This window comes from Crassostrea angulata, chromosome 1 (assembly GCF_025612915.1).
Source record: "Crassostrea angulata isolate pt1a10 chromosome 1, ASM2561291v2, whole genome shotgun sequence".
NCBI lineage: Eukaryota > Metazoa > Mollusca > Bivalvia > Ostreida > Ostreidae > Magallana > Magallana angulata.
In genome coordinates, this window is record NC_069111.1 from 45,379,562 (window position 1) to 45,407,438 (window position 27,877).

General features: G+C 34.4%; 1 pseudogene; it reads right to left on the reverse strand.

The window, feature by feature from the left end:
- Positions 1–954: 954 nt before the first annotated feature.
- Positions 955–27,233, reverse strand: LOC128180066 (uncharacterized; annotated as a pseudogene).
- Positions 27,234–27,877: the final 644 nt, after the last annotated feature.

Genomic DNA, 27,877 nt, shown 5'->3' on the forward strand with positions numbered 1-27,877 from the left:
CATAATTTGCCATTTTTTAAGTGTTTCGGGTACAATAAAATGTTAACTAATTTTTTAGAAGAGTTGATATAAAATATATTTTTCATCTATTTATTTGATTTATTTGCACTCACTGGCAGTATATGACGTCAGAAGTGACGCCATTTCTATAATTCAATCCAAATCAGCCAAAAATTGACTTTTTTCTTAACTTTTTACGAATGGGAAATATAGAGCGCATGCTTGAACAAGGACAATTTTTTTGTCACTTATCAGTCTTGGCTAGATACATCTCTGATTAAAATATTTTATTTGTTCAAGAATGCGCTCTATGTTTTCGGAAGGAAAAACTGCTTGAAAACAAGCTGTTTTACGCTAAAAATGCAAAAATGGCGGGAAAATGTTGTCTTTACAATGTCATATTTCTAAATTGTGGGCACTTGAACCAAAATGAATATTATGTAAACACATCACATACATATCTGTACTAAGAAAACAAAGAATGATAGTAAAATGATGATGTTCATTTTAGAGGGCCTTTTTAGGCCCTTATCATATATAGTCCTTTAATGTCCCCTGGGTTTTGACTCTAGGGCAGGGCCAAAATGGATGTATAGGCGTAAATGCATATAATGTTTAAAAATTATCTTCTTTACTCCCACACACCTAAAAAGAAAACTGAATTCATGGTTTTGTAGACCAGATCTTTAAGTTTTTTGCCAAAAATTACAGGTTTTATAGTTCTTTTTGAAAGATTTCAGGCAGGGAGGTGGTCGTCATTACAAATTTTAATATTTTTACTCCAGAATGAAACCCAATTAAATGAATATATGAGACTCCTCCACAAGTTTGTGTATGCGTTATATGCTACTCAGGTGACCGTTAACTTAAAGGCCTATTGGCCTCTTTTTGGTATTTTCATCAGTTTTCACACATCAAGTAGATATGCATTTTCATTTTCTTTTTTCTTTGGGGGGGGGGGGGGTTAACTTTTGATTAAGTGGTTTTGTTTTATGAAAAGATTCTTCCTCAATTTAATCCAGAATCAAATAATAGAATATCCTTATTAGAGGAAATCCAATATATTTATAGTAATTGTCATTTGTTAAATAAAGATTAAAAAGTCATGCCATTTCATTTGATATGTTCATCTGTACTGTTTTGTTTATATACTGTGTCATCTTATACATGTATTACAAAGTGCATATTGGAAAAATTAAATGATAAAAGAAGAAATGAAATAATAAATATCACAGTGAACAAGTAGTGTTTTAGGTTTAGTAATTTAGTATTTCATAAAATTGGCTCGAATTTTTCTGATAAGAATTTGTCATGGCTTCCGAAAGGAGTGCAAGGTTTCTCACTGGAAAATTTCAGACAAAATCATTCTCATTGAATAATTTCAGACAAAAAAATTTAATTTCCCCAACAGAGGGAGTGTGAATTCTTAAAGATACAAGAATGTTTTTTAATGTTTTAACCCTAAGATTCCCAAGTAAGGGTGCTGAAATAGTTAATTGGCTAATACTGTTGTTTGTATGTGTATTTGAAGGCCCTTACTCAGGTGAGCAATGTAGCCCATTATCCTTTTTTGGTGATTCAAATAAATAGCTATAAAAGAATTTGTAATTTTATTTTACATGTTAAAGCATTGCATACATCATTCAAACATTATTTAGAAAATATTCTAAATGTTGTTTAATGTAAAGTTTTCAACTTGTCACTTTCTTTTATTACAAATATAATGGCATTCATAGTTCGAAGCTGATGTTGAGGAATCCTTTGTCGACTGTTCATTAAAAAAACCATTTGTGCTTGATACAGGTGTTGCAGGTTTGGGAGGATGTTTCGGGACCGACTTTGTTTTTGAACTACATTTGTTAAAATGCATTGTAAAGAAGCTGGTCACTCTACTTTTTTGAAACAGTAGGTTTGCGCCCCTCCCCTTGTTAAAAACACTTGCCTGTATTTAATCTAATTTTAAAAACAACGAAACAAGAATTACAAGCTAGCGGGACCTCATTTGTTTTAATGTTGCTCTAAACTCAGCAATAACAAAATTTACAACACATACATTGTAAACATCAAAAATATAAAATTCAAAATAAATTAACAATACACACATATGTATAATATAACATTAAGTACTACAGAACTATTTAACCATGTAACTGTATTGTGTATGAACACCACGGTCTTCGTACGATACTACATCGTTGTACACTAGAAAGCTAAATCGCTACAAGCACTAACTAGTGAGTTACATCTAACCTTGTAGAGCAGTCCGTAGGACGTTGCTTTTATAAACCGATGTGTCTTATAAATTAACTTAGTAATCTAGTTGGCTCATCCACTACTAATTGTTACAACTTATTTATTGAAACCTGATAGAACAGATACCAGATATTCTAATATTGTGAATTTTTTCCTCCAGTGTTTTCTCTCTTATTCAGATGGTACTTATTCCTTAGATATTTTATTGGACCCAAAAATACTGTCAATAATCAACATCTTGATTTTACATGTTACATATATAATAATGCACAAAGCAGATTTTCATATAGTAAAGTAAAGGACATTTTCTGTGACCGATTGACAATTCCTCTTTATATTTATTGGCGGCACTAGACAGGAAGCTTGCAAGACCCGCTAAACGCTTCTTAACCTAAAATACAGTTTGGCACCTGAAATGAACAACACTGAAGCAGTCTACATAAAGTATGGGTGCTTATAGCATAAACATACCCTTAAACCATAGTGTTCACTGCTGTCAAAAATCACTGGTATTTACTTTGGTACATGCCCTTTCTCAATGTATCTATAGAGACGCAAAGCCTCCAGTTTTGAGAAACCAAACTCACTTTGTAAGTCTTCAACACTTAGTCCCGCTAGTATCTCCCCGTCCACCATTTCCTCTTGAAATCTTTCAGCGTATTTGTTCAAGCGCAAAAGACTGAGTACGTGCACAATGTCTTGTATACTCTTCTCCTCGATACAAAACGAGCATGGAGTCTGCGAGTCTGTACATTTGACCTCTCCCGACCCCTCGCTTTCCTTGTTCGGTGGAGGTGGAAGCACCGGTGGTTCTTTTTCGTCGCTCAATGGGTGGGAGTTTTCGTAAGGCTGGCGCTTTTCTGGCTTTTTCTTTGGTTTGGGCGGAAGACGTGACGTTGGAACGGGTTTGCTATCTTCAGGTTTTACCGGAACGGGTTTGCTCTCTATATGTTTCTGTGGTTCAAGGTAATCGCCTGGGTCTTCCATCGGTTCGTATAACTCCCCACTATCCCTCTGTTTGCTGCCGCCTGCTATTTCGGCGCTGGGTTCACTAGACAGTGGCTTAACCCAACAGAGTCTATCATTGACGTAACTTGGCGGGTTATCGGCCACGCGGTATGTGTCAATTTCACCTTCCGGATTCTCCATCACTTCGTATGCCTCCCCGTCGTCATCTTCTTCGGAATCCCTCGTTTTTTTGAGCGACTTGCCACGGACAGGTGGCGGAGGGGGAGTGGTAGAAGCTGCGGTCGACTTACTATCTTTTGGATTTAAAACGTCAATTATTTCTGCTGCGTCGGGCGCTAGCTCTTTGATTGCTGAAAATAAATAGAACATACTTTAATTCTTCACTAATTCCAGTCTTGATTCATCATTTGAAAAAATTTTGTTTGAATCGCTTATGAATTTCACATTAAAATGTTACACTGTATAACTTATGTTTGCTGTAAGTAGTTCGTATTATCTTGCGGGCAGTTGATGCACTTACACAAGTCGCATTGGTTTTCTGAGAAGACTGTGTTCTTGTGGACGTATTGCTTTAGCTTCTGTAGATACTCGTCAAACTTCTTCTGAGTGCGGTCTGTGAAGCCCTTGACCGGGGCTACACTGATGATAGGACACAAACTGAAGCTGGACGCCTGCTTCATGATCTTCCCTGGAAAATAGCACGAGATACTTCATTGTGAAAGAGGATTTAGCCCTAAGTAGCCAGAAGTTTGAATGATATTTATGCAGGGAATAAAAGAATCGTCCAGTGGTCAGTCCGTCTCTTTTTCCTGTCAAGTTTAGTTCATCTGCTGTTCATGATCGGAGGGCTTGGCGTGACTGTTGGTCTTTTTTCTCGGACAGCTCTTTATTCAATATATTCAATATATTTGGTTGACAAGGTTATTTTAAAAAAAAATTGTTTTATGTTTACACTATCAACGCAATCAAGTTTTTATTTTATACAAAACTTGAATCCATATATAGTTGTGTCGTTAGTGGCTCATGATCAGTGGTAAGAACATTAGATTCACGTTTGATTAGGTTGGGGGTTTCAAACCTACCAACTTTCGACGATTTTTGTTTTTTCATCGTGTTTGTTAAAACAAATATTACTCACTCTAAAAGGGTTTGTTTTTGTGTGGTTTTGTTGTGTTTTACAGCAATTTAATCAAACATTATGTAATAAAACTGTAACCTGTATTTTATCAAATTGTGCAATAGGCATTTGCGCCATCTTATTCAGGAAATAGCGATTAATCCCCGTGGGAGTTATCTAAGTAAAGGGCCAAAATAACTTATAAGAAGTTGGTCGTAAGTAACTAACAAATTTTATAATTATATTTCCCCGTCCCTTTGATTATTAATACATTTATTATTTGGCGGAAATATTTGCTGTGTTCATTTTTATTTTAAGATGTTTTAAGTGGATTTTCATTCTTCATGCAGCTGACCTAACTTCTCTGAACTCTAATTCTCCACGAGAACACCACCTCCCACTTTCATTGCAATTGAAAGATAATCATCAAGGAAGTAGCAGGTTAAACCCACATAATACTTTATAATAAACCGCCTTTTCTTGTTAAACATAATGACAACAGGAAACTAAAAACGATAACGGAATGCTGTGATTGCGCCGCTCTACTGTTTGTGATTTACCGTCCGTTATGAAGTTTCCCTGTATGAATACTTCTTCATACACGTGCGTGATCAGGAACTGGTAAGGCTTGCCTTCTTTGTTTCTGCCCTCAGTGGGAATGTCCTTGGATTCGGAGAACTGGATCAACACGGGCAGCGGGTTATTCTCCAAGATGTGGGCCAAAGTGTGGTCTTCTGAAATCACGGTTTTTAGTTAATTAAAATTATTCAAGTGTGCAGTTATAACGAAGGCCACGTAATCTGATGTGTAAAGAAGTGTTATCTTACGCTTTAGTGTCACTTATGATTAGGGGTGGGGCGAGTATACGCATTTAAGTTCAAATACAATGTATACAGTGAATGTATGAATAAAAATGACGTATTTAAAAATGCACAGGGCATTTTTTAAAATTTCCCAGAAAAATGGGTAAAATATTTAATGTAGACATGTACGCAACAGGCACGTAGCATTGGGGGGGGGGGGGGGGGGCAGGGGGGCCTGGCCCCCCCACTTTTTCTCGCAGCAAGAAATTTTTGAAAATTTACATATAAAAAAATGAATTATAATGGAGTTGGCCCCCCCACTTTTTTTGAAGTTAGTAAAAAATTGATATGAAGAAAAGGAAATGAGTAGGCAAATTGAATATTACCCCCCCCCCCCCCACCCCCCCACGGATTAGGAATTTCATGATTTGGAGGGGAACAAAATTTTGGTAGGAAAGATTTTTTTTTTTGGAAGTATGAATTCCCCCCCCCCCCCCCCCCCCCCCACGGATTAGGATTTTGAAGATTTTTGGAAACTTAAAATTTCCCTTTTTTTTTCTTTTGCTTTTCAAGAATTTTTGGATGGGTCTGCCCCCCCCCCCCCCCACTTTCAAAAACGATGCTACGTGCCTGCGCAATAAATCGAAATTAGTTAGTAACCAATATAGAAACGGGGAATAAAAAAACAGGCTCTGATAAGAACCAGGTCTACGACATCACGGAAGGAATTAAAAAAGATACAAAGTTTTCGATGGGACATTAAAAAAAAACAACATGTAATGCTACAATGTTGACAATGTATGCGTATAAGATATCGCACCTTTTTTGGTGGCGACGGATTTGATCACATTAAACTTGTACTTGGAGTTGAGGGGGATACTGATGTAATTCCTCCTTGTTTTGGGATCCAGTGCCAGTCCTCTTCTAACGCTTTGATAGTTGTTGTACCGGATGATCTGTAAAATTGTCCCAAAAAGACATATTAAAGACATCAAAATTAAACTCTTGATCGATTAAACTCTATTGTTATACTTTCATGTTAAATACTGAAATCTGATTGGTTAAGAGGCAGTTAATAATATTTACTATTACCCTCAGCGTTAGCAACGCACTTGGCAACGGGTAACATTAAAAAATGTTACATGCGCGAAAATTATGCGCGTACGGTTCGCTGTGGAATTCACGTTATTCCTATATAAAAGCAGTAAAATTTTCTTAAAAATTTTAAAAAAGACATTCAGTATAACAAAATAAATAGTGCCTGTTTGGGAGGGTAACAGTTGAAATTGACACCCCGAGAAAACCATTGTCAACCGACGCGAAGCGGAGGTTGACAATGGTTTTCTCGGGGTGTCAATTTCAACTGTTACCCTCCCAAACAGGCACTATTTATATATTGTTATACTTTCATGTTAAATACTGAAATCTGATTGGTTAAGACGCAGTTAATAATATTTACTATTACCCTCAGCGTTAGCAACGCACTTGGCAACGGGTAACATTAAAAAATGTTACATGCGCGAAAATTATGCGCGTACGGTTCGCTGTAGAATTCACGTTATTCCTATATAAAAGCAGTAAAATTTTCTTAAAATTTTAAAAAAAAGACATTCAGTATAACAAAATAAATAGTGCCTGTTTGGGAGGATAACAGTTGAAATTGACACCCCTCGGGGTGTCAATTTCAACTGTTACCCTGCCAAACAGGCACTATTTATATATTATATCATCGGTTGACAAGTCGGCTGTTTCAATTTTAGTCATAAAAAAGGCAATTGGATCCAAATGGCGTACATGTACACGTACATTGTAGGCTGGTAGTAACAGTCAATTTGTGGTAAGAATTTATAAACCAATAAAATCTTTTCATTTTTGGACATCAGCACAGTTACTCAGTGTTTGTGTGGTGAAAGAATCGGGTACATAATTTAACATAGCAGTCTGAATTTTATTCAACAAAACGGCATCGTGCTAAAAAAAACATGATATTTTTACCAAAGTGCCAATGAACGTACCAGTCCGTTAGGTGACTTTTTACCTACCAGACATTGTTAACGGTATAAATGACTTTTACATAGATGTCTCAGTTATAGAGGAGGCCTAACAATACAAGTAGCTTACAGTGTCACTGGGGGTATCGTCATACTCGGTGGTTCCATCATAACCACCCAGCACCACCACAAGCATGGGCAAGCTCTTTGGGTACTTCCGGTGAAACTCGGGAAGACTGATCTCTTCCGCCGGATCATAGAGACAGTTGCTCACATCCATTGGGTAACTAGAATCATAGAAACATTTATACACACTCATTGATTTACTAAAATCATAAGTAAGACTATTATTAAGACTATTATTTACATATCTATTGGGTAACTAAAATCATACAGACAGTTATTAATACATTCATTGCGTGGTCAACTAAAATCATAGAAACATGTTTTAACATATCCATTAGTTAACTAAAATCACGCTGACGGTTATATATATACCTTCATTGTTAAACTAAAATCGATCATATAGACGACATTTTGTATCCATTGGTCAACTAAAATCTCAAGTCAGACGGTTTTTTTTAAAGTTAGCAATCTAAAGATCATACAAGCAGTTACTTAAATTCGTTGGTCAACTAAAAGTCAATGAATATGTCAGGAATTTAAAATTATAGGTGTCCACGAATTTTAATTTAAATATTCATCTGTTACGAAAATTCCCAATAAATGATATTAACTTTCGGGATTAATAATAGGAAGATCGTAACATAGCTCTATTTTGCTATTTAGAGCTCAATAATTAAGTGTTTTTGAAATGATTATCGTGCAAGAGAATGGTACTAAATAAAGTAACTCTTATCAAATTTACTAATTTTCAATTGAAATTGATCACAATTCGCGGAAGGGATGTACACCCAACGTATATTTTGGATGTACTTTGTGTTAATGTAAAAGTACGGGGAAAACTTTAGCGCGGAAATTGGTGCTCGTGGACACTTAATATCATGGATACCAATAATATGACATGAAGATTATGGTTTCAAACCGCAGTTTCTTGCACCGACACTGTATCAAAACTTTTAAACAAATGTCCACTATTCATATATTTTTCCCGATTACATGAGTATCTCGTCTGCAGTTTTGTCCTATATCTTTGTAATGTGCCGGAATAATTTTATAAAAAACATTTTCATATCAATAAGGTAAAAGATAAAACATCCACTGAATGATGGCAATACCTTTACACTAAGGATTTGAAAACCTTGCAAGCTTATACGAAAAGTTTATAAATGAATAAATCACAGACTATAGAAAATAGTTATCAATTTTTTATTCACAGATCTTGTCTAACCCATGCTTAATGCAAAATAAGATATTGCAGTTGGAAAGTAAATAGTGATGAATTAGAAATTCTGAATACAAATCGTTGTTAAACACGTCGGCATTGAACCAATATTAGTTGTCGTGGAAGTGCGTTTTGTAAACCATTTGATGAGAAAAAATTAATTTAAAAACTTCATTGTAATCAAGTGTTTAATTCCAAGGATGACTCACCGTGTGCATGAATATTATTTGCCAACCTTTTGGTTTAAAAAACTACGTGTAAGTTAATTGATCAATCAGCTGTTTTAAAAGGCTTTTAACTTGATTCGAAAAAAATCTTGCCTTGTCAATTGTGCAGGCAAAAAGGGAGGATTTTCGGGCCCTAAATTGTATGCGTGACATAGTGAACACGGGTATACATGTACTTGGTCTCCAACACTGATTGTATTCCCTTTAAACTCGATATCTGAAACGATATCTGAAGTCATTCGAAAATAATGGGAAATCCGCGTGAACATTGTCCAGAGTTAATTTCTACCTACAGTTTCTATTGACTATTTCAAAATTGTTAAGAATACACGTATATATTTCATTTTGGGGTATGGACCACAATCGCACTGCGTTAATTTTACAGGATTTTGTGTACAATATTAATGTAGTTTTGGTGAATGTATTATTTGAGAACAGAGAAATTAGTAATGTTTGCGCGAATTTCAAAAGATATAATTACATCATACTACAGACCCAAGGTTGAGATGGAAGTACACATGAGGCCTTGTCATTTGAATAAAATACTTAGGTTGGATTGAAAAAAGAATAAGTGTTTCAAAATATGTAGAAGCAAATATGGTATGCGGTCTGCCCCAATTACGTGCATTTGATTTCAATGAAGGATGAACTGATTATAAAAGAAGCTTTATGCGGGATTTTCCTAATGTTAACGTTGGGTGATTACTTGCCTTGATATTGGACAGTGTATTTGACGTTTTTTCATCAGTTGCCCCCCCCCCTTTCCGATAATATTTCATAGTGAATCTTTTTTTCTACAATTGCATTTGAACTTTTCCTGGTATATGCAGCGGCGGATTAAGGTACCCCCCCCCCCCTTCCCCCACCCCTGCAAGAAAAAAATCAGTATGACTATACATGTAATAAAAATATTCTTTTTAAAGTAGAAAATTTGCAGGAACAAGTAAATTGTAAGAATACTTCCTATCCTAGATGATCTTTAGATAACGGACTTTCGGGAAGGGGGTTGGGGACCTCATGGCGAAACGAGAGTCACCCTTTAATAACCCCCCCCCCCACCTCCCTTCCCCGTGCAAATGTTTCTGGTATGAACTTGTAGTTACAGCAATACTTTTTTATACCATTGTACATGTACTTTGCACGCACAGTGATCAACAGGCACCTAGCTCGCTTGATCATATAGTACATCACAGGAACATGGATATGAAGGGGCAAAAATAGTAATATCGTTTATATTAAGCATGATATGTGCTGTACATGTACACACTAACATAAATCTTATACATTTATATATTTGATATCTAATTATATGGGTTATGTTGACGATCATCAGTAGCCTGAAACAAAACAGATTTCTTACAAAATGACATGCTTGTATCATGCGGTGACAACGACTATATAGACAAATATCCAGTGAATCATCCATTGTATACTCATAGGCGTCGGAACCGGGGGGGGGGGGGGGGGGGGGGGGGCTAGGGGGGGGCTTAGCCCCCCCACTTTTTTTGCAAAGTTATACCTAAGCATTAGAAACATAGGATGATAGAGGGTTCAGCCCCCCCACTTTTTCTCGCAGGAAAGATTATTGTTCCTAAATTTACCTTGAAAGATTGAAAGATTGAAAAGTTAGATTCAGAAGCATACTAGCCTCCCCCCCCCCCCCCCACGGATTAGGAATTTCATGATTTTGGGGGGGAAAAATTTGGGTAAGTAATTTTTTTTTGGAAGTATAGGTAACCTCCCCCCCCCCCCCCCCCCCCCCCCCCACGGATTAGGATTTCCATGATTTTGGGAATTACTTTTTTCTCAATATTTCTGAGGATTAGTCTAGCCCCCCCCCCACTTTCAATTTGCTTCCGACGCCTATGATACTTATTGAATATACTGGTTTATAACTAACTGCTTACCTTGTTACTGTTGTTTATAGTTGTGCAGCAATCTATGTGATACAATAAGGAAGTATCTTCCCCTCAGATCTCCCTTTTTTATTTAAATTTTATCAAGTACTTGGCAATCATGCTCGTGTTTGCACTTCTATAGATCAACATGCGGGGAATCCCCGGAGGCGCTCTACTTTCATATTCGATATATTAACAATTTTTTTTTTTAGTTTTGAAGGCACGATTATGGTCCACTTTAATTTGTCATAAGCGTTTTAAGCCATTTACCAGAAGGACGCTGGTTGAAATCCCACTTTGGACACATGATGTTGTACATAATGCCCTTCGATATTATCTGCATTGACCTATTTATAGACAATGCAACAGCTAGGTAGCTTTGCTGCTTGGGTTGTTGCCTTATCTAAGATCTGAAAGGAGCCAAAGCATTATATTCACCACTAAGGAACACAGAAACCGGGTAGCAATAACAGCTTACATGTATTTGATTCGTGGAATCTGATATCATAACAACTGTAGCGGTGAGAGAGAGAGAGAGAGAGAGAGCGAGAGAGGGGGGGTGTATTTATTTGCTACCACCAGAACCGGTCCAGGATATTTGGAAAGTAGACAATAGAGATCTACCGGAGAACCCATACTGCAAACGATCAAATTAGGATTACACTTGCAGCTCTCCAATCGACCAAACAAATACACCAAGAGAGACGCCCTGGATGTGAAAGTTATCTTCTTTCTTAAATTTTAAAACTGAATTTTAAAATCTTCCTGTATGCTTTTTACTGAGAATTCATTGCTTGTCCTAGGGCTTTTACCGACCAAATATTATAATTATGTTGCTTCTGCTGATCGAGTCAACAAAAATTGTGCACCTACATATGTTACTTTTAAAATACATTATTGAAAGTTAACTATGACATCCATACATAATTTTTTTACTGTGAGCTTTTGGATCTAACTCAATTTTATCTAAGTTGGGTTTTCAAATTGTCAGGATAGAACTAAAGTACAGAGGATTGTGGGAACGTTGACATTTTCCAAGTTAAAATTCTGTATCTTAATCAACCCTGATGCTCGACATACATGTAGAAATACTCAAGTCAGCAGCTAGTGCATCCCAGAAAACTCTACACAAATACATGTATGTGTTAGGAAATAAAACGCAAACCCCACCGTCAATAGTTATGTAGTTAACGTTGTCATTACGTGTATATCATGTTTTTATATACATGTAATTAACATCAATGTATCTGAATACAGTTACTGTGCTAAATAAGAAAACTTGTGTATCGTTGGATGTTTAACATCATCCGATTGAAGATTTTTATTTACATATTACATAGACATGTGATGAATCATAGACAAACACTTGACAGATATAATCCACTTCAACACAATGACTTTGATAGGTCACTGCATTTCTTATTCTGATGATGACTGTAATTAGATATATTTCAAGGAATAAAAAATGAAACTGAAAAAGATGACAGAACCAAAGCAGAACAAGAGAAAATGACTACGTGTATATGATAGTCATTTCAACAAAACAGTTCATTCTGCGTGGGTTGTGTAATGACCTAATAAATTTCTTTATTTTCTTCTTGGCAAATTGTGAAAGACATATGAGCAAGTCATTAACAAATTCACATTGTTTTATAAAAGTTTTGGCTTCAATCTGCTGGAAAAGTCTCACATTCGTTGGCATAAACAGTCGACAAATTCTGAAATAAAAAATTGTAACGTTTTTGTTATTATTTGACTGTATTTATATATAAGCAAATATAAGGAAATACGCTTATGAGAACACTATTATTATATATTTATCAGGTTTGTTACTGGCTGACTACAGAAATATATTGGATTGATCAATCTCATAGATGGCGAGGCGCAGCGTTAGTTTACGGTACACAATCATAATTTTGGAACATTGAGGGACAAGGGTACATACCATCCACATCAATTTTGCCGTCCTTATTCTTGTCGGCTAGTTTAATCAGTTGTTTAATTTCTATCTCTGACATTGGCTCTCCAACACATTTCAGAGCTTTAGACATCTGCTTTAGATCTAGGTAGCCTCGTTTTAACTTGTCAAATGTCATGAAGGCCTCTCTCAGCTCCGCCTTGACAACTTCCGGGTCCACCATGTACCCGGAAATCAGACTGACGTACTCGGCTTTACTCAACACGCCATCACCTGTGATTGAATTTTTTTTTTTATTAAAACCAGTCCTCAAATGTCAATTTAATATCCCAACTATCTTGATTGGCAGCCAATATCTGTATTAGACTGCTGGAAACTTTTTTCTAAATATGAAATGGGTCTGAATTTAATTTAATTGTTTGTTTGTGTGCCTCTTCCATTCTTTTTTTTTACCCGCTACACCCCTCGAACACTCCTTCATAGATAAGCTCAAAAATACAAAAATACAAAAATAATAAACTGAATGTGGTGTTTCCTCTTCTCCTTCTCCCTTCCCTTCACCAACATAATGCATGTGGGTTTTTGTAAATTCAGTTCTTAATTAATTGATTTCTATAATAAAGTAGCCCCACCAATTTATGTAACGTTCTATTCAATTAATCTATATTTTGCTCATCATTGTGAAATTACTCAGTATTAGGAAATAATTTCCTGAGGAAATCGTGATGACAGAAAACATGCGATTGAATAGCCTATGTGTAAGTACATGATACATGGCTGTACCACAGGGCAATGTCCATATCAAACTTTGGAACCTTTTAAGTCGATTGTTTTTCCGTTGCTTTACGGGATAAAACACTGGTATGTCAACCCGAATTTCTTCCTATATAGACGCACATGTCTGTACTTGACCATTCGAACACATTTCATTTACACGACGACTTCTCACAAACGATTATATTATTTATCATACCATACTTTTCATATCATTATCGATCAATTTAGCATACCTCTGATGGTCGACAGAATGATATCATACAGTTTACTATAAGTATAAATTATATCTATGATTATTTCCTATGAAAAGGAATAGAAAGGATTCAACTGACACATCCATTGTCATTGCAATCAATCTTTGTAAATGATCAAGGTTAATAAAAAGTATGGGTGTTTAAAGCTTGTTGTATGAAACCACGTATTATTGAATTTATGAAAATATTAGATTGTGAAAGCTGTGGTGGTTTTGTTAAGAACCAATGATGGTGGGTTTTTTTTTTCAATGAAATGGCTCATTATAGTTTAGTTACGCGGACGTCGTTGAAAACACAGTTGACAGATCGTTAGTGTGTTGGTTTCCGATGATTTCAAACACTATATATATAGCTGCATACATTTGTATATATGTATATATAGGCATCTATATTAATTGCCTGAAACACTGCTTTTAAATATTTTCAATACAAAATAATCATCATTTTCTCTTTAAAAGGAAATATGGATTACCGAAATTATTGAATCGTTACATTTTCCTCCGGTTACTTGGATTTTTTATATATAAAAAACGCGATTTACCGTTTTTGTCCGCTTTCTTCATTATGTCGTCTACCTGTGCTTTGGTTGGGTTTTGGCCCAGGGCTCTGAGTATGGAACCAAGTTCTTCCACAGATATGGTTCCGTCCCTGTTTTTGTCGAACATCTCAAAACATTCTATAAGCTCTACACAAAAAGAGAGAGAAATCTACATGCATGAGTGTATGGCTGAAAATCCTTCATTTTAAGAAATATTATCGAGGACATTCACTGCACTTGTACAATTTTCAAACAGGTAATATGTATTATATATTTGGAGTGATCGGATGATAATTTGCCTGTATTTATGACGTTGGTCGACATAATACATTATAACTTGATAATACATGTATGGACCGTTAGAGCATATTTTTGAAACATGATTTCACATTTAAAAGTACTGAAGATAATTTACAATTCATTTTGTTTTAGTTTAAAAAATCCACCGTTCTTCTTTTGATGTCAAGAGAAAAGAGTGATCGGCAAGGTGGTTTTGGACTAACGCATTCAGCAGGCACGTAGCACCAGGGGCTCCCCCCCCCCTCCCCAATTTTCTCGCAGCATATATTTTTTTTTTTAAATTATCATGTTGCCCCCCCCCCTCTCTCTCTCTCTCTCTCTCTCTCTCTCTCTCTCTCTCTCTCTCTCTCTCTCATATTGGGCACCACTTTGCACTCTTGAAAAGAGTGTGTGTGTGTTAAAAACATAGACAAACATTGTGTACAAAAGCTTGCGAAGTCCATGTATTACACGGCACGTGTAAAACATAATGTAGAATAAAATAAACATCAGATGTACACTTTAAACTTGAAGTTAATGAACTTTAAACAGCATTTAATGCCCAGTAAGATTAAAAATCTCGTGAAAATAATTATGTCATTATGCTCTTTTAATGGGCACTTAAATACATAATTTGGTAATCTTATCACAAGCTGATTAATAGCCTGAAAATGGTGACCCCAAACTTCAACTTCGCGACTATAGATTTGATTTGTACAACTTTACTCTTTAGAACCAGATCGATTTGAATGATTAATAATTTATATTCTTTTACATATACATGTATATCCAAGTTTCATACATGGTTGCCTTGTTATGACAATCATCCCCATCCAAGAAGGTTGTCCCTGACGTACAAGTTTTTTGTCCCCAAAACTATTTATGTCTGCCTTTATTAATAAAACTTTTTTGGATTCGATGGAAATTTTCAAGCGTTAGATTTGAAGATATCGAAATCAGTCCTGATGGACAGCTAAAGGTTTGGGACCGATTTTGATAAAACATTGATTCAAAGCGTTTATCAATGTTCACTTACCTTCAACTTCCGCTGGACTCAGCTCAGCCTGCAAATTAATTTCAATCATTTACCAAATTTTTGGTCGTTTTCATTCGAGATTATGTATAGAAGAAAAGTAATAAAATTAAAAATTTACAAAGATTACAAAAGATGTCAGAAAACAAACCATATTTTCGAGTTTTACATCCACCAACGTTTAACAAATGTCAAGTTATTCCTTCTTTAAAGATTTAATCGAAAGTCTACCCGTCGCACCTCTCTAATCCTGGATTAATCCAGTACACTTTATTAGGTCAATTGTCTATGAACAGGTCTAAGAATTAAGTTGATATTACTATATATATATAAAGTTGGCTAGGACGTGCCAGAAAATTAATTTAACATAATAATCTGCACTCTTGTTGCACATGGCTTTTCTGAATTTTCTTTTTATTTTGGCAAGAAATATTAACCATATAAATGCTGAACAAATTCGCTATAAAGAATTACTATAAGGGTGCGTTCAGATATGAGGGTCATTCCATATTTAAGGTATTTCGCGGTATTTTACAGTTTTACCCGTTATTCACCACCACCTCCTTTTTACTCTTCAGTTACATACATGTACATGTATTTTCTCTGCATAAATATCCTCATAGATAGCACTTGACAAATCAATTAAGCAATCAAACGTTCATCAGATCAATCAATTTATCGATCTTATCAATGGTTATATCTATGCAGATATCCTTGCAAACTTTCAGACAATTTTAACTATCATTTCGAGTGAGTTTGTGATTTCTTTTCTTCGTCGAGACAAGTATGCTTTAGTGGCACGAACAAATGGATCGGAATACATGTAATAACACGGTTAATTGAATGTGATAACTCTAGTTTAAAGTCTTAACGATATTTAAATCAACAGTCCAAGATTTTGGAGCATTTTTTCTCAATATCTTCAGTATAGGACATAAAGTTATTACTCTCGATATGAAAGAAAGATTCGTGGAACGGAAGTTTCTATATGACAATTTTAATTCAAATTTGTTTGACATGTCCTCTAGTATCAATACATATGCATAACAATGTATGTTCTACACAAACTGAACAATATCTGCTTGTATTGATAGCCAAACAGACAAACCCACATTAATGTTCTACAGAGACAGAAAACGAACGACAATTATGTTACACATAGAGAATATATATAGCACTCTGAGCTCTGGCATAGTTGAAAGATTTCATTGCACGATATTCCATATTATGGCTTTTGCATTCGTCTTCAAATTGTGTCCTTTACAAAAAAATTCAGATTATTGAGAATAAAATAAAGTTAAAATTGAAATATGTCAGAAGAACAGGATCGTTTTTTTTTGGGAAAAATAGGGATCAGTTAATTTAAAAAAAATCATCATAGAATATATAAGTTAAATTTTAGTTTCAAGATATTGATTGATTGTTTGCACCGTACGATTGTTAATGTTTATATTTCTTACGATATAAACTTAACAGAAAATAGCAGGGAGCGTGCAATGGCCCTCAAAGAATGCACTGTTGATTACTGCATTTCATATTATGGACACATGTTTGAGTACTCTGACAATAAGGACGGTACGCAGAAATTTCAGATGTTCATTCTTAGATTTTGTCTAGTATAAATCAATTGGAGTATTGATGACCCTTTGATATTTTAATGCAATGCGTAATTAAATATCTCATAACAAAACATTAGGAGCCTAAGTATATACAAATATCTAAATATTCCACGTTATATGTTAGTAATGTAAACAGTACAAAACACAGAGCCTTAAAAACTTCACAAAAGCAAGGTATAACAGTATCAATAAAACATGCACTATATATAAGTCACCATCAGGTGACAACATCTATCTTATATAAATGTTGCGTGCACTACTGCATGGCCAACTTGCATAATTTTGAATTTATCTGTCTAAGAAAAGATTAAAGTACACAGCTATAGCATATTTATGTACATGTTTTATAAAAGACTCCATGGGACCTCCATGTCTCCGTTAAATAAATTACTGGGTATGCGAATTCAAGAAACATTCTTATTCGCCTATATTTCATACCCGTTTGTGGAAACGTATCATTGGTCTTGTATAAAAAATAACGCGATATTTCTGAAAGATCTGTTGCTCCTTTGATTATAAACGATACGGTATCTTATTTAATTGATCACGTCTGCAAAAAAATCTGGGAGGGGGGATAACAGAGAGACTTCAATGAGAAAATTCCGTGTAGAATTGCTAATAAATTAAAAATGCTTAATATCAATAAACATCATGAAAATATCCTTTTGCAGAAATGAAATTGTTTCTGCTGCTGCCGCATGAACACCGAATGAGGGTAGTTCTCTCCGCTTTTGAAATCACTGTCCCATGGTGCTATTTAGGACTGGTCTTGTAATGAACTTTGAGAATTCTGTAAATAAAAGTATAAAAATTAAATTTTTTTTTTATCAAAATGATAGAACTTAATTGATTGGTTCAGTAATAGTTTTGTGGAATATATAAGTAGTCAATTCATGCAGTCTTAATGAAATTCGCGAATAAAATGTGAGTACAAAGTTGTGCATTCACTTTGTTTTGAAAGGGGAAAACAGAGCACTTGAGAACCATCTAATCTATAGGAGAATGAAGGCCACATGAAGCGGCAAATGAACCTTCTTCTTAACAAGACAGTTTTTCATTAATTTGCCAAATTAAACATTTAAATGACCTCTTTACACGCAAGAAATTAAAAAAAAGAGAGAAAGTTAATTCATTCCAGTATATATTAGTACTAAACTATTCAGTATATATTGCCCTTTCCTTGGTTTTGCATTTTTACAAAGTTCACTTTATACATGTTGATATATTGTTTACATACATGCTATAAATGCAGTACAAACTTAGATCAAGTAGATGCTTCCTACCTTTGTAATCAATCAGACCGTCTTTGTTGGCGTCCGCTATCTTCATCATCTGTTCCGCCTCCTCTTCAGTCAGGGGCTCACCTAGTGTGGTGGCGATTCGCAGCAGCTCCGCTTTCTCTATCACCCCGTTTCCATTTTTATCAAAAATCTTGAAGGCTCCTTCAATGTCTTTTTGCTGTTCCTCGGGTGAATTATTCACGTAAAATTTAGACATCAAAATTTTGAAGTCTTCAAATTGTATTTTTCCATCTCCTATAAAAATATGATAAGTAGTAAATATAAATGTAACTAAATATAGATACCGTAATTCCAGATTGAGTGCAGAAACTCCCTTCTCCCTATCCCCAATAGTTCAATAATATCAACATCACATTTAAAAAGGAACCCTTACTGTTCTGGTCGACCTCTTTGATAAACGAGCGGAGGTCTTTCATGGAGGGGTTCAGTCCCATACTGCGCACCACTGTGTCCAGTTCGCGCAGACTTATGTGTCCGTCCTTGTTCTTGTCAAAAATGTCGAACGCCTCCCGCCAAGTCTCTATCTGTTCCTCGCTGTGCTGATGGTCTGCCTGTGAATAAAGAAAAATATTCATTTAGTTCTCTATCATTTTAACAAAAAATAAAACGTCTGTATGGTGGCATATCTCTTACCATTGCGTGCAAGTTTTTTTCTATCAAATATGTCGACATGCATGTCAACAATATGATGTTGCATGTTGACAAAACTATCTTGCATGTCGACATATTTTTTTTTTTTTTTTTTTTTTTTTTTTTTTTTTTAAGTCATTTTATTCAATTTCGTACATGTAGTTATATATATATATCTAAATCATACAAAATAAATTGAAAAAAAAACACACACAAAAAAACCATGTGTCTCACAATCTTATAACAATTGTGTTACATTTTCAATCACATCAATTCTTAAGTCACATTTACTAAATTTCAATACATTTATCCAAAAAATAGTACACTTTTTAACATGATTTCTTAGATTATATTCTGTTTCATCGAGACTTTCTAGTCTGCAAAACATCTTGTATTTGTAGATTTTTAAAGCAACAAAAGAAATGAGGTTATTTAATAAGCGTGTCTTTTTGTTACATTCAAAATAAAAGCCAAAAATAACATCTTTCCATTGAATTCTCACATTGATTACAAAAGATAATATGTTCCAAATGCTTCGTACATTCTCGCACGTGAATACAAGATGTTGAATATCTTCAATTTCAGAGCATAAAGTGCATTTGTTACATGTGTCTTTTTTCCACTTAAACATGATTTTCTTACAGCACAACATGTTATGTAACAAATTATAATTGAATTCAGCAATATTTCTATCTAAAGCGAATTTGATTTTTTGAAGATATATAGATCTCCAATTTTCAGGGAGTATATTATACATTTCTTTGTAAATACGATTATACTTTGGAGGTTCAAATTTTCTGTATAATAATGTATCATAGAAAAAATTACATTTCTTGTTTTCAATTGTACAATACTGTTTAAAAAACAAAAACATTCTCTTGTTTTTTATATTAATAAATTTTGCTTGAACTCCGTCAATATTTCTAATATTCTTAAAGGCAGAACTTATAATCTTATATTCACAAAGTAGATTTGCTTTACTGCAAACTTCATCACCAATTTCATACAATGATTTAAACCCATTGTCAGTGAATAGGTCTTTAACATACAGAATGTTACTTTTAATCCAATTCTTAAAAAACAAAGGTTTTCCATCAAATACAAAATGCCTATTATTCCATATAGGCTCTTGTAAAACATCGTTTATATTCATACTTGATATTTCTGTAATTTTTTTACATTGATTAAAATACATAAAAATTTCTTTATAAAACAAAGGTAGGTTTTTAAACATTTCAAAGTTTGCCAACTTAACACAGTTTAATTTCAACATATATTCAAAATCTATATTGTTACTTTTTAATAGATGATCCAGGTGTTCACCCAGAATACTTCTACCTTTATTTCTCAAAAATCTTGGAATCCAAGCTGCTTTTAATGCTTGGAATTTTATAAGTACATCAACAATACCTGTCCCTCCTTCTTCTATTTTTCCAATTATTGTTTTTCGTTTAATTCTATCTTTATTATTCCATATGAAATTAAAAATATGGCTATACAATTTTTTAATTACATCTTCATTTGGTAATGGTAAGATTGATGCTACGTATATAAATTTACTTATACCTAGTGTGTTGACAATTTCAGTTTTACCAAAAATTGTGAGTTTTCTCCTTTTCCAAGATTCATATAGCTTTTTCATGTTTTCACATTTGTCTATCCAATTTTTCTTATAGCACTCATCTTTATTATGTCCAATATATATACCTAAACATTTAATGGATGACGTGTTTATTTTTATTCCAAAAATATCATTTTTACAACTTTTTAAACGACCTGTCAATATACATTCTGTTTTGTCAATGTTTAGTTTAGACCCTGCATGTTTAGAAAATTCTTTTATAGTCTTTATGGCCTCTTTTAGGGATTCCCTATTTCTTAAAAACAAAGTCAGATCATCTGCATGTTGTATATGTTTAAACTCTTTACTATAATTACTTGGTTTTATTCCTAGAATTTGATCATTGTTTTTCACTTTTAAAGCTAGAATATCGGCTACAAATAAATATAATATTGCCGAAATTGGACATCCTTGTCGTATACCTCTGGACATATAGCATGTTTTAGAAATCCATCCATTATTTTTTATTCGAAACATCGGACTATTGTACAGAATCTTCATCCACTTTATAAAATTATTTTTGAATTTGTATTTCTCTAGTGTTCTTAATAAGAAGTTCCATTCTATCGAATCAAAAGCCTTTTCAAAATCTAGGAAAAGAAAAATTCCCTCATTATTTGTTTCCTCGCAATAATCGAATAAATCTAAAATTATTCTTGCGTTTTCTCCAATATACCTCCCTTTAATGTACGCCGATTGATTTTCGTTTATTAAGTTATCAATCACTTTTTGAAGTCTTCTTGCAAATACAAAAGCTATAATTTTATAATCTGTATTAGTCAAACTAATTGGTCTGTAATTTTTAATGTTGGTTTGATCGCCTTTTTTAAAAATAAGGGAAATAACTGCCAGTCTCTGTGAATAACTCATTTGATCATTTTCAAAAATGCATTTTAGTGTATTTTGAAATAGTTGCTTTAAATCTTTCCAAAAGCATTGATAAAATTCATTAGTTAGACCATCTAAACCTGGAGATTTGTTAAGTTTTAAACTCATGACAGCCTCAGTACATTCTTCACAAGACGGGAATTGCTCGCAAAAATTAGCATCATGCTCGCTAAGTTTATTATCAATTTCTACAGATGATAAATATTCATCAATGCTATTGTCGGAAACTTTGTTCGAGGAGTATAATTTTTCATAGAAATCGCACATTACGCCCATAATGTCATTTGTTTTATTAAATGTATCGTTGTCAGTTTTTAGTTCTTTAATTATACTTTGTTTTTGTCTACTTTTTTCTAAGTTAAAAAAATATTTTGAAGATTTTTCTCCCTCTAACATCCATTTAGACCTTGACCTTACAAATGCTCCTTTACATTTTATATCGTAAATTTTATCCAATTCAGCCTCAAGATTGCGTTTTTTAGTCATATCAATATGATGAAATTCCAATTTTTCAATGTCGTCTATTTCCTTTTCCAATGATAATATTCTTTGTTTAATACTTTCTTTTGAGTTTTTTGCAAAGTTAATAGAAAATTCACGAGCTCTTGCTTTGAAAGATTCCCACTTTACCATAGGATTGGTGTTTTCTTCATATTTTATTTCGTTAATCAAAGTTTGAATACCTTTTTGATAATTTTCGTCAGATAAGTATGAATTGTTAAGCTTCCAATAACCGTTTCCCCTTTTGTTAATATTTGTTTTAAAAGAAGTTTTCAGAAGTCTATGATCAGACATTCTCTTCCCATTAATTGTTCCGGGAATTTTCCGTAATGTAATTTTTTCAAAATCATAAATAAAATTTCTGCTCACAAATATATAGTCAATTCTGCTACTAGGAACATTATCTGCGTTACACCAAGTATAACCATCCAAATCGGGATATTCTGTATGCAAATATCATACATTTCTAGTGAAGAAACAATTTTATTTAGTTTATTTGAACTTTGATCTTGTGGATTATTAGTTTTACAGTTAAAATCACCACACATTATTATATTATCAAGATCAACGCATCTTTTGTGTAAAAAACTGTTTAACTTAATAAAAAAATCATTTCTATATTTAGCAGAGTTTGGTGCATATACATTTACAAGAGTTAGTTCAATGCCGTTAATTTTTACTTTCAAAAACAGTCGTCTACCATCTATAGACCCATGTTTTTCTATTAATTCTACATCTAATTCTTTTTTAAAAAGAATTGATACACCCCTACTAAATTTTGAATCGCTAAAACAATGATACGATTTTCCTAACCATCTAGCATCATATTTTAATACATCTTTTTCTATATAGTGGGTTTCTTGCACAAAAATTATATCTGTTTGAATATCATGTAACCATGCATATAATTTAGTTCTTTTTTCGTCCGAGTTCAGGCCTCGGGCATTAACTGTTAAAATTTCAAACTTATCCATTTAAAAATTTTACATGTATGAAATTAGCTATCGTTCTAAATGAAAAAACAGTACAGATTGAAGCATGTTTAACAATATACAGTCTACAATACGCAGTCCTTAAAATCATGTCCGGGTCGATCATCAGACTACAGTGTTTAAGAGCGCGCACTAACCACTATCATAGTCCGTACCCAGTGGTTTTTCTCCGAGAGAGTTGACATCGGTGTTTTTGTAGCCCGCATTTTTGCGCCTGTTGGTCCGCATAGATTTACGCGGAGACCGAGAGTGGTCTTGCATAGTAGACGCTTGCTTATCAGCTCTTTTGTCGGATTTCCGAATCGAACTCAACATGTCTGAGATATGACGCTGTGAGGCTGCCTGTAGATTCCTAGGAACAGACTCAGATCTCCGTGGTGGCGCCGGCCTTCGCGTACTGACGATCTTACGAAAGATCTGCCCCAGCACATTCTGTCCAGGCCATTTTCTGTGATCGGTATGTTCTGTTCCGGTTTTGTTTAGACCTGTTCCCCAGAAATCGTCAAAAACACTCTCAGCAAAGAGTGTTGATTGTTCTTGTTTGTCCAGAATTTCCCGGAAAGCTTCAACCTGATCATACTTTGCATTCACAATTTCTTCCATTAGTTTTTCCTGTTTATCAATGAATTCATCATTAATCTGGATTGTTTTACTAATCATTTTTGCGTCTAGAGCCGTTTCTGCTGCCTGTATAGCTGTAGCCTTTGAGAGATCTCCGCAGCGAATGGCTTTAACATATTGAAAAGCGTGTTCTGCGGAGCGATGATGGATTCCAAAAACATGTATGGTACACGGAAAGAAATTCGATAATGGGTTATCGGCACCGGCAAAGGATATGACGTTCTTCTGGTTTTCGACAAAAGCCTCACACTTCTCTGATCCTGGTTCATGATCTGTTTTAAGGCAAATGCGACAACGCTTTTTGTCGCTGCATTGGGTACGCCAGTGTTCTCCCCAACAGTTTGTACATTTGGGTACTCGTTTTTTAGATGGCTGGCCTTTATGGTAAATGAGACATTCAATGCCTGCACAAAAAGCTGATCGTGGGAGTGATTGGCCATTTTGTAGAGGTTTGGCATACACAAAACGGTTCCCATTTAGGATACTTGTCATTTTATGAGTAGTGGGATGTCTAATATTTTCATATTTAATTGGACTTGTAAGGCTAACTTTGTAGCTATCCAGCATTTTGATAATTTCACCATCGTCTACGGACAATGGTACTCCCTTGATTGTGATTCGCAGAACTTCCTCTAAGGGCGAGTTTGTTCCCGCAGAGAAAGGATTTGTTTCAAAGACATTGATATGTGTATTTCGAAAGTCAAAACCTTCGGTTAGTAGTTTATCCCTACTTTGGGTAGTGTTCACATAAATTCTCCAGAGACCTCGGTCTCTTTGAATACACTTGATTTCACTAGTACAGATTAAGACGGATTCAAGAAGTTCATAGTCTGTAACAGGGTTTGAACCTTGAACAATATCAGAGTTTCTCAAATAGACTGGTTTTAGCATACCAGTGGCCATTATGTACAGTTATTTACAGAGTATCTATATACACGTACAAAAGCTAACGGTACCTTGTCACGTTGATAACTGAAGAGTGGTCACTCACCGTGACGGTACTTGAGCAGGTATTCACAGAAGTATACAGGTATACAGGTATATTTACAAATTACGAAAAATCACAAAAAACCTCAAGAATCACACTTACTGAGTGTTGCTGATTGTTGGGGGTGGAAATTCCGGTCAGAGAAAGTCGCATTCTAGCCTAGAACTTCACAAAATTGTCAAAATGACGAGAGCCAAGTTAAATACAACCGCCATGGCCCATGTCACGTGACCTCTCGCATGTCGACATATTTGATAAAAAATAACTTGCACACAAGGGGCAGAGATACGCCACCATACGTCTGAATTACAGCAAGCATGCATTTTCTAACCCCATCCCCCACCACCCTAAACACAAACACACCATCTTTGCAAACGATTAAAGAACTTTCGGTCCAGTCAGCTCAGCCTAAAAATCTAATTTTAAACATTTTGTTTGCGAAGATGCCACATTATATATTTCTAGTCAAGGAATCGCAACATCAACACAAGAGTTATCAATTGTTCATATGAGACAAACTTCGCCTGGTGACATGTACCATTCAAATATTAATGTTATTGGTATCTCAGATGATCGATCACTTGGCTTAAAGAAGATAGGGGAATGGGGTGTGTAAATTGCCCGTGGTAGGACGGAAGATACGGTGAAAATAAAAAACAAAATCCTAAATATCAAAACAGCACTTTAAAAAATTCGCTCTGAGTGATCGATCTATATCTTTTTTTTATCAAAATATTGATTTTAAACACGTGATAAGTTAAATAGCTGGAAAATAATCTAACTGGGCCATGCATGATAAATATCTCCAAAAAGTGTCAATTTTAGGGACATCAGTGCCATGTTTCATTTGATGAAAGGGTCTTCAATATTATCATTTTTCTGTCAATCAAGTGTGATTTTATAAGACCAACGATTTATCATTTTACACTACATCATTTTGTTAAATAGCATTCGTATTTCTACGCATTTTTTTTTATTGTTGTGACTAGAATAACTCGGGCGTTATATAGGGACCGCACTGTATGTCGCCATTTTAAAAGATTGATTGAGTGTTAGATTCCAGCGGCTGCATCCGAGTGTGATGTCTATTTTTATATTTTAACATTTTTAAAATGTGGTATAGAACACTTTCGGATATCTAATGGGGGTGAGAGTACATCATATTCATAATAAAATCACCGATTTAAAACTTTGAGCTGTACATTTTTTCACCATAAATTCTTTTAAGAGTTAAATATTGCAACCCTCACCCTGAACACTTACCAAAAATACGGCGTATAAATAATAAACAAAAACCTGACGCTTTTAATAAAACGACGAACTTGTAGCGATGTATTTTGTAGAATTTTATAATATATTCTAGATGTGGTTTGTAATAAGTCATTTAAATTAGATCAAATATCCGGTTTTATGATACTAAAAAACCAGTTTGAGTTCGACACCACACAACAGTAATCTTGATCGCTGCGGAATTAATAAAAAAAACTTAGTCTAGTGGTCCAGTGTCTCAATTTTGTATACATACAAAATTGTCATAAATTAAGAGTTTACATATTAATACTGATAACATTACTTGTAGATTCTTGTAAATCAAAATTTCTGGACAAATGTTCATAACTGATACATTCTGGGGGGAGATTAAAAAATGTCAAAAGGACAACATGGCAACATCGTTGGAAGAAAGATTCTGTTCTACATCTCTATTATATTTCCAGAAATTCCAATAGAAAATGAGATAGAAACATATATTTTATGTCAATGAAATGACCCCCCCCCTCTCTCTCTCTCTCTCTCTCTCTCTCTCTCTCTCTCTCTCTCTCTCTCTCTCTCTCTCTCTCTCTCTCACGATTAATTCCATAATATATTATATGATAAGAATTGAAATTGGTGCAAAATATTGCTTGGAACATGCAGGCAATTGAAAAATGGAAAACTGCATGACATTTTATCATTAAATGGAAGTGACATCCGGGACTTTGCCGGAAACTTGAAGCATGGAGAAAGAAAGAAATCAATGAAATACGGGTATTTATGCAGTTGGAGCTAAACACATGATCTCAAATCGATAGCTGGCATTCTCGAAATGTTGGTCAATTATGATTAAGTTTCTTCATAGAAAATGCTTTACAGATTATAAATTGCGCGAATTTGTGCATGCTTAATATATGAGTCTTGCAAGCGCGCAGCAAGAATATTTCTTTAACCGTAGTTGAATTTATTTTCTTTTTCAATTCTATTTACATGTACATGTTTATATTGGCTTCCATTAAAAAAAAAGCAAAAAAGACACTAACATATAACATGAACATTTATTTAGTAAATGCATTTTTTCTGGTAATCTCAACGCAGTGTTTATATAATATATAATTCCACTCAAAGAAAAATAACCTGGTAATTCCGCAGGTAAACAAACATGAATTCTTATTGTATTTTGAAAATGAAACACAAACTATAGCTGCATACCTGTCGCAATCAACATTAACAAAGATTAAGCGTGTTAAAAAATGATAAAATGCTGCAAAATTGTACATACCATACTTGACCAGAAGAGATAAAAGCGATTGCGTTGGTAAAGTTGACTTGACGGTCGATCACGCACGTACTCGTTTGTTGTTATTTACGTTACCTGCAGAGGTAAAACTTTGTAAACGGTGATGTGATTGGTTGAATTATTCAAGGTTATTGTTATCGATTTTCTGATTGGGTAGGAAAATGGGTAAAGTGTTTATTAGATACCCAGCATACCTATAGCTTATGATCGAAGAATCCAACGCTCACATGACCAATACTGGTTTTCCCATCTCTCTCTCTCTCTCTCTCTCTCTCTCTCTCTCTCTCTCTCTCTCTCTCTCTCTCTCTCTCTCTCTCTCTCTCTCTCTCAGCTACACGCTAAGTTATGTACTTGAATGTTCAATACGTAGGAATTAAATTTCATACATGTACATGTACATCTAGAATGTGCAGTGTATGTACAAATTAAATACTATTATTCATCCAATCATCAATATATGTCGTTTTGACTGAACGTATAAGGGAATATGTTTCTGTACAATATTTCATTATTCTTGAGAAAGTCAAGCCGTCTATGATTTTGAAAGGTGTATATATTCCGAACGACATTTTTTTGTAATAGAGCCCAGGAACATGCAGGAAGGTACTGTATCATTAAAACAAATTTGTTTTATAATTTTATACACCATAGCCATGCTTGATATAAACCAAGATTCTTTAACCAGTTAACATGTTGATGAAGAAGTCGCAATTTTTATTGATCCGTCCCTGTCCCCGTTTTCCCTTAAACTGTTAAATAGTTC